Raw genomic sequence first — 6,289 nt, 5'->3', positions numbered from 1 at the left:
CATGAGTTTCACAAGGGCAGGTGATGTTTGTCTCACTCACCTCAGTATCCCCAGCCACAGAGCTGGATATGGAAACTTATTCACCTACCTACACTAAACTTAAGATCTGTGTGCTTTATGGTATATATTAGTGTACTCTAGTGAAAATAAATGTTCTTAACACAGAAAGGTAGAGTTTTTTTCTGAAAATTCTGTACATACAGAGCTGAAGGACGTCAGAGAAAAGTCAGATAGAGTGAAACCTTGAGCCACCTCTGGCCCTCCCAACAGAAGGCTGGATGCCAGGAGAAACTTCTGGCTGGGAGCCCTGGATAGTGGCACCACGGAGAGAGGGGGAAGCAAGAAAAGGTGGGGCTTGATGCTAGGCCATTCTTGGTGATGAGTCATAATTGACTGTAAAATGTCAATGTAAGCAGACACCTGGAGTGGCACACATACTGCTTCTCCCATCAAGAGATGATTGAGTGCCCTCTCCTTGAATCCAGGCTGTCCTTCTTGATTTAACCACAGAATAAAGAGGAAATGGCCTTCTGGCCTTCTGAGGCTAGATTGTTAAGAAGCCTTCCAGTTTCTGATGGGGTCTTTTGGAAAGCTCACTCTTGGGAGTGCTGCCTCTTGGAACCCAGCCACCATTTTGAAGAGCCTAAGACACATGGAGAACCACATATGGGTACTCTAGCCATAGCCTGTGGCCATAGTTGGTGTCAACGGCCAGCCATGTGAGTGAGCCATCTTGACATCCAGCCAGTCGGGCCTCCAGGTGACTGCAGACCCAGCTGATATCTGACTGCAATGGTATGAGTGTCCTTTAGCAAGAAGTGCCCAGCTGAGCCTAGTCAACCCATAGAAATGGTTCTATGACATAATAATAATAATATTGACATAATAATAACTTGACATAATAATAACTTGTTGTTTTAAGCCACTAAGATTTGGGTGGTTTGCTTGCAGCAGATGACTGGAGCCATTGGGATGCCTCCAGTGGCTCATGTGAGGTGAATACAGAAACCTTTCCCCTAATCTTAAATATGTGACTGCAATGTTGGAATTCCTTGAAGGTGACGGGTGGACACAGCAGTGTATCTACAGCCAGGAGGCATCCAATGGATGGCAAGACCAAGCACGATAATCTGCAGTCTTTTTTTAGGGCTCACTCAGTTAAATGGAGGACCTGAAACCTACTTCACAGGGGTGTTGTGAAGATTCATAGAAATCGTGTAGGTAAAGCCCTCAACACAGGGTGTAACACATAGCACGGGCCCCCTAGAAGGTTAATGGTAACTCATTCACCATGCAGGTCGCCTGTTACGATGCATCTGACTACAGATAAGAGGACCCACAAATCAAAAGGGCTTGAGTCAGAAGGAAACATGTTATTTCACAGAGGAAGAAATCCGGGGATGCCTGGGTGGCTCAGCAGTATAGCTCCTGCCTTCAGCCCTGGGCGTGATCCTGGCGTCCTGGGATCGAATTCCACATCGGGCTCCCTGCATGGAGCCTGCTTCTCCCTCTGCCTGTGTCTCTGCCTCTCTCATGAATAAATAAAATCTTAAAAAAAAAAAAAAAGGAAAAAGAAAGAAATCCAGAGGTAGGCTGTCCCAGGTTTGTTAAATTCAAACATTTAAGAGAAATTGAATGAAAATATACTTCAATCAAAATTTTACTTAAAGGGATGCCTGGGTGGCTCAGCGGTTGAGCATCTGCCTTTGGATCAGGACGTGATCCTGGAGTTCCAGGATCAAATCCCACATCGGGCTTCCTGCATGGAACCTGCTATTGCCTCTGTCTCTGTGTGTCTCTCATGAATAAATAACATCTTAATTTTTTTTAACTTATAAATACACATTTATTGAATGCCAACTAATTGCTAGGCACAGCTCTAGTAGCTGGAGATACTAGATACAAAGTCCCTTGGTGGGGTGTGGGGTGGGTAGTGCTCAGTGACATTATCAACAACTTAGGTCCTTTTTCTTTTCTGCCCTATCAGCCTGACAGTGGGATCACCAGACAGTGGCACCTGCCCCTGGTATCATCTAACACAGCAAATCCAGGGAAAGAACAAGGATTCTTCAGGATCTTTTCTTCTTCTTAAGATTTATTTATTAATTTGAGAGAAAAAGAGAGAGCGGATAAGCAAGAGGGGGAGAGGGAGAGAGAGAATCTTAACCAGACTCCATGCTGAGTGTGGAGCCCAACACGGGGCTCAATCCCAGGACCCCAAGATCATGACCTGAGCTGAAACCAAGAGTCAGATGCTTAACTGACTATGCCACTTGTATGCCCCTGGGCCCATCTCCTCTTCTTCTTCTTCTTTTTTTTTTTAATTAATTTATTTATTCATGAGAAACAGAGAGAGAGGCAGAGACAACAGGCAGAGGGAGAAGCAGGCTCTAGGCAGGAAGCCAGACGTGGGCCTCGATCCTGGGTCTCCAGGATCACGCTCTGGGCTGAAGGCGGTGCTAAACCGTCAAGCCACCCAGGCTGCCTGGGCCCATCTTTTTTTTTTTTTTTTTTTTTTAAGATTTTTATTTATTCATTCATGGGATCTCCGGCCCATCTCTTCTTCTTCTTTTCTTCTTCTTCTTCTTCTTCTTCTTCTTCTTCTTCTTCCTCTTCTTCTTCTTCTTCTTCTTTCTTCCTCTTCTTCCTCTTCTTCCTCTTCTTCTTCTTCTTCGCCGGCCCATCTCTTCTTAATTCAGCCTTATTGAGGCATAATTTAATGCCTCAATAAAATATACCCATTTTATGTGTGTAATTCAATGAGTCCCAAAAGGTTCTCTCTTGCCCTTTGCTGTTCTAAGATAAAGTTTTGTCTCTTATTTTTGTGCCTAAACACTGTCTCCTTGTGCCTGGTTTTGAGATTTATATAAATATGTCATTTTAAAAACAGATTTTATTTATTTATTCATGAGAGACACACAGAGAGAGGCAGAGACATAGGCAGAGGGAGAAGCAGGCTCCCTGCAAGATGCCTGATGTAGGACGAGATCCTGGATCCTGGGATCACACCCTGAGCCAGAGGTAGATACTCAACCGTTGAGCCACTCAGGCGTCTCTAAAAATGTCATCTTAAATGGAATCTTCTGAGATTTGTTCTATTCACTCCACATTATTTTTCTTTTTGTGCATCTGCAGGTTTTTCCTTTCCACTGGTGTAAAATACTCTTCTGTGTGGCTATACCACAGATTATCCCTTCTCTCAATGGACATCAGATTTGTTTCCAATTTTCTGCTGTTGAACAGCATCACTACAAGTGTTGCTGGACACCTCACCTAGAGTGCATGCCCATGTTTCTTCTGGGGAAGTGCCTAGGGGATGGAGATGCGGAGTAGAAGGGACTCAAATCTTCAACCTGGCTGAACTTTCAAAGTAATACCAAACCATTCTCCAGAGGGTTGTAGTGACTTGCTCTCCCACTTGAAGCATGTGAGATGCTGTGGTAATCCCTGTCCTCACCTGCGGTCATCCTAAATTTTGCCAATTTGAAGACATAATATAGAGCCTCAGTGTGGCCCTTTCTTTTCTCCTCTAGGTGTTTATATAGTTACGGGCTGGCTTTGGTCAGATGGGTGGGATCAAGATAGAAGAGGAGGGGAACGTAGTGATTGTAATTTTGAGTCTATGATGGATGGGGACACGGGCAGGGTGGGGAACAAACAGAAGGGATGTGGTGGATGGCGGGGGGATAGGGCAAGCAGGCTGGGATAAGACGAAGATGATCTCAGTGTGGTCTTCACCCGTCTTCCCTTGATTATAAAACTATTGAAGCAACAGAAGAATCTGAAAGAAGACGACCAACAAACTATTCCTTAATGACATTTTTAAAAAGCATTGTTTCTAAGCAATTAAAAGAAATCTCAGACTGTGGAAAATCTTTGCCAAAATCTGTGTCATACCAATAACAGCTGGTATGTATTAACAAAGATAAGTCCCCATTCAGGACTGTGCCATCAGCAGGGGTGCCTGGGTGGCTCGGTCGGTTAAGCATCTGCCTTCCGCTCAGGTTGTGATATCAGGGTCTTGGGATCAAGCCCTGCATCAGGCTCCCTGCAGAGCCTGCTTCTTCCTCTCCCTCTGCCTGCCACTGCCCCTGCTTGTGCTCTGTCAAATAAATAAAATCTTAAAAAAAAAAACAAAAAAAACCCTTCAGAACTATGCCATCAAAAGAGGACACATGCTAAGAGAGGAGCCCTGGGTAACTCAGGGGCAGAGGCAGAACAATTCTACGAAGAGAGCGATGAGACCCACAGCATGGTTACTGCCCGTCCAGTGAAATGGGAAGAAATAAGACCTCTAAAGCTACCTTCTCAGTGCAGTTCCAGACTTGGAAGATGTGCACGGCCTACATCTTACTTGCCATTTTTCATTCAGTTAACAAATATTTAGTAATCCTGTGCCAGGTTCTGGAGATGTAGTGGTGACCAGGACAGACTTTGTCTCCATCCTCATGGATTTATCTGTCTAAAGAGGGAGACAGACAGGAGATGCTGACGTCACAGATGGGCAAGGCTGACATGGAGGAAATCGACTTGTAGAAGCACAGAAGGGGCACCTGGCCCCCTTACCCCCTGGCCCTGCTCCTAGGGTGGGGAGAGTCAAGGAAAACTTCCTGGAGGAGGAGACATCTCAATTGAGACCTGAAAGATGTACAGTTAGTTGTGAGGAGGGGGCTGGGAGAAAGAGGGGTGCTCCAGAAAAAGGAAAAAGCATGTAGGATACTTAGAGGTGACAGGGAGTCTGGAATGTTCCAGATCGGCACCATCCAACAGAAACAGAAACAACAAGAACCCCAAATGTGAATCACAACGTCATTAAAAAATTTTTTTGTAGTCATGTTAAATAAAAACCCAGCTGAAATTAATTTTAATAATATATTTTATTTAACCTGATATATCCAAAATATTACCATATTAACATGTGGTCAATATAAAAATTATTAATGAGATATTTTACATTCTTTTTTTTGTACTAAGTCTTTGAAATCTGGTGGGTATCTTACACTTCAGGTGTATCTCAATTCACACAAGCCACATTTCAGGTACCTGATAGCCACGTGTGCCTGGTATCAAGTGCACTGAACTGTGCAAGACCCTTGCTACTCAAAGCGCTGGCATCACTTGGGAGCTTGCTAGAAATGCAGAATTTCAGGCCCTTCTCTAGCTCCACTAAGTCAGAGTCTGCATTTTTACAAGATCCCAGGGGATTTATATATGCATTAGTCTGAGAAAATGGGTCCAGTTCCGCCCAGAACACTTCTGTGGCTTTCTATTGCCCTCATGATAAATGCCCAGCTCCTGACCTTGGCAATCACTCACTCATTCATGCGTTCATCACCACCATTGAGCACCTACTGAGTCCCAGGCCCTGTACTGGGTGACGCCGGGGACACAGCAGGGATAAAGACAGACTTGATTCCTGCTCTCATGGAGCCCCCAGGCCATGAATCCAGAAGTACCCAAGTCCCTGTTTCATTTTGACTACGGTAAGGATAGTGTGCTTGAAGTGAAGTTACAGAGTGCAAGTTCAGGAGGCCTGACCTGGTTTGAGTGGAGGGGGCATCCAGAAAATAATCCAAATAAGGGAAGAGGCCACTATCATGGCAAAATGCCACAAGCAGATTAAATGTCTCATTGCAGAGGGCGGGCCAGCCAAGCTTGTCCACACTCACTAAGAGGGATCATTTTCAGGTTTTGGAGCAACCAGGAGAAAGGCCTGGGGGATAGGGTTACAGGAGTCGAGCCAGGGACAGAGGCGGGTCACACACAGATCCATCTGCATTTGGAAAATGAGAGGAAAGGGAAGAGAGAACCAGGAAGGTGGTCATTTGCCAGCAGGGGTAGGACTTAGGGACAGAAACTGCAGGCGATCTTTTGCTTAAAAAAAAAAAAAAAAAAAAAAGCAGGGGGGTCTTCTAATAAAACATATCTGGGTTTGCTTTAAAGTAACTGAGCCAGGGAGCAAATGTGCAGCCAGAGTGGCCACAATGGATGAAGCCGGGAGATAGGGACATGGGCATCCACTAGACTTTTCTCTCTGCTTTTGTGTTTGTTTGAAATTTTCCCTAAAAGCAAAACAAGTTAAGTGTTGTTCTTTACAAATGATTGGGGCTGTTGAAAATGATTTTAGTGGATGGAGGAGAAAGTAATTTAAGCCCTTCCTTGGAAAAGAAGGAAGTGCATTATCAGAAGTGTTGGGCACCTCCGTTAAGAATGGGGCCCGGGAGGAAGGTGGTCGAAGGCAGGCAATGCAAGCGACCAGACTCTTGGGTTCAAACCCTGGTGCCAGGGA

At 44.9% G+C, this 6,289-nt stretch overlaps 1 long non-coding RNA gene across 1 annotated transcript; it reads left to right on the top strand.

The window, feature by feature from the left end:
- Positions 1–280: 280 nt before the first annotated feature.
- Positions 281–4,167, top strand: LOC144286021 (uncharacterized). The gene is made up of 2 exons (XR_013354142.1): positions 281–995; positions 3,136–4,167. It is a non-coding gene; the product is annotated as an uncharacterized LOC144286021 (long non-coding RNA).
- The last annotated feature ends 2,122 nt before the right edge of the window (positions 4,168–6,289 follow it).

The sequence above is a fragment of the Canis aureus genome, chromosome 1 (assembly GCF_053574225.1).
Source record: "Canis aureus isolate CA01 chromosome 1, VMU_Caureus_v.1.0, whole genome shotgun sequence".
NCBI classification, from domain to species: Eukaryota; Metazoa; Chordata; class Mammalia; order Carnivora; family Canidae; genus Canis; species Canis aureus.
This window is presented reverse-complemented; position numbering and strand designations above follow the sequence as displayed.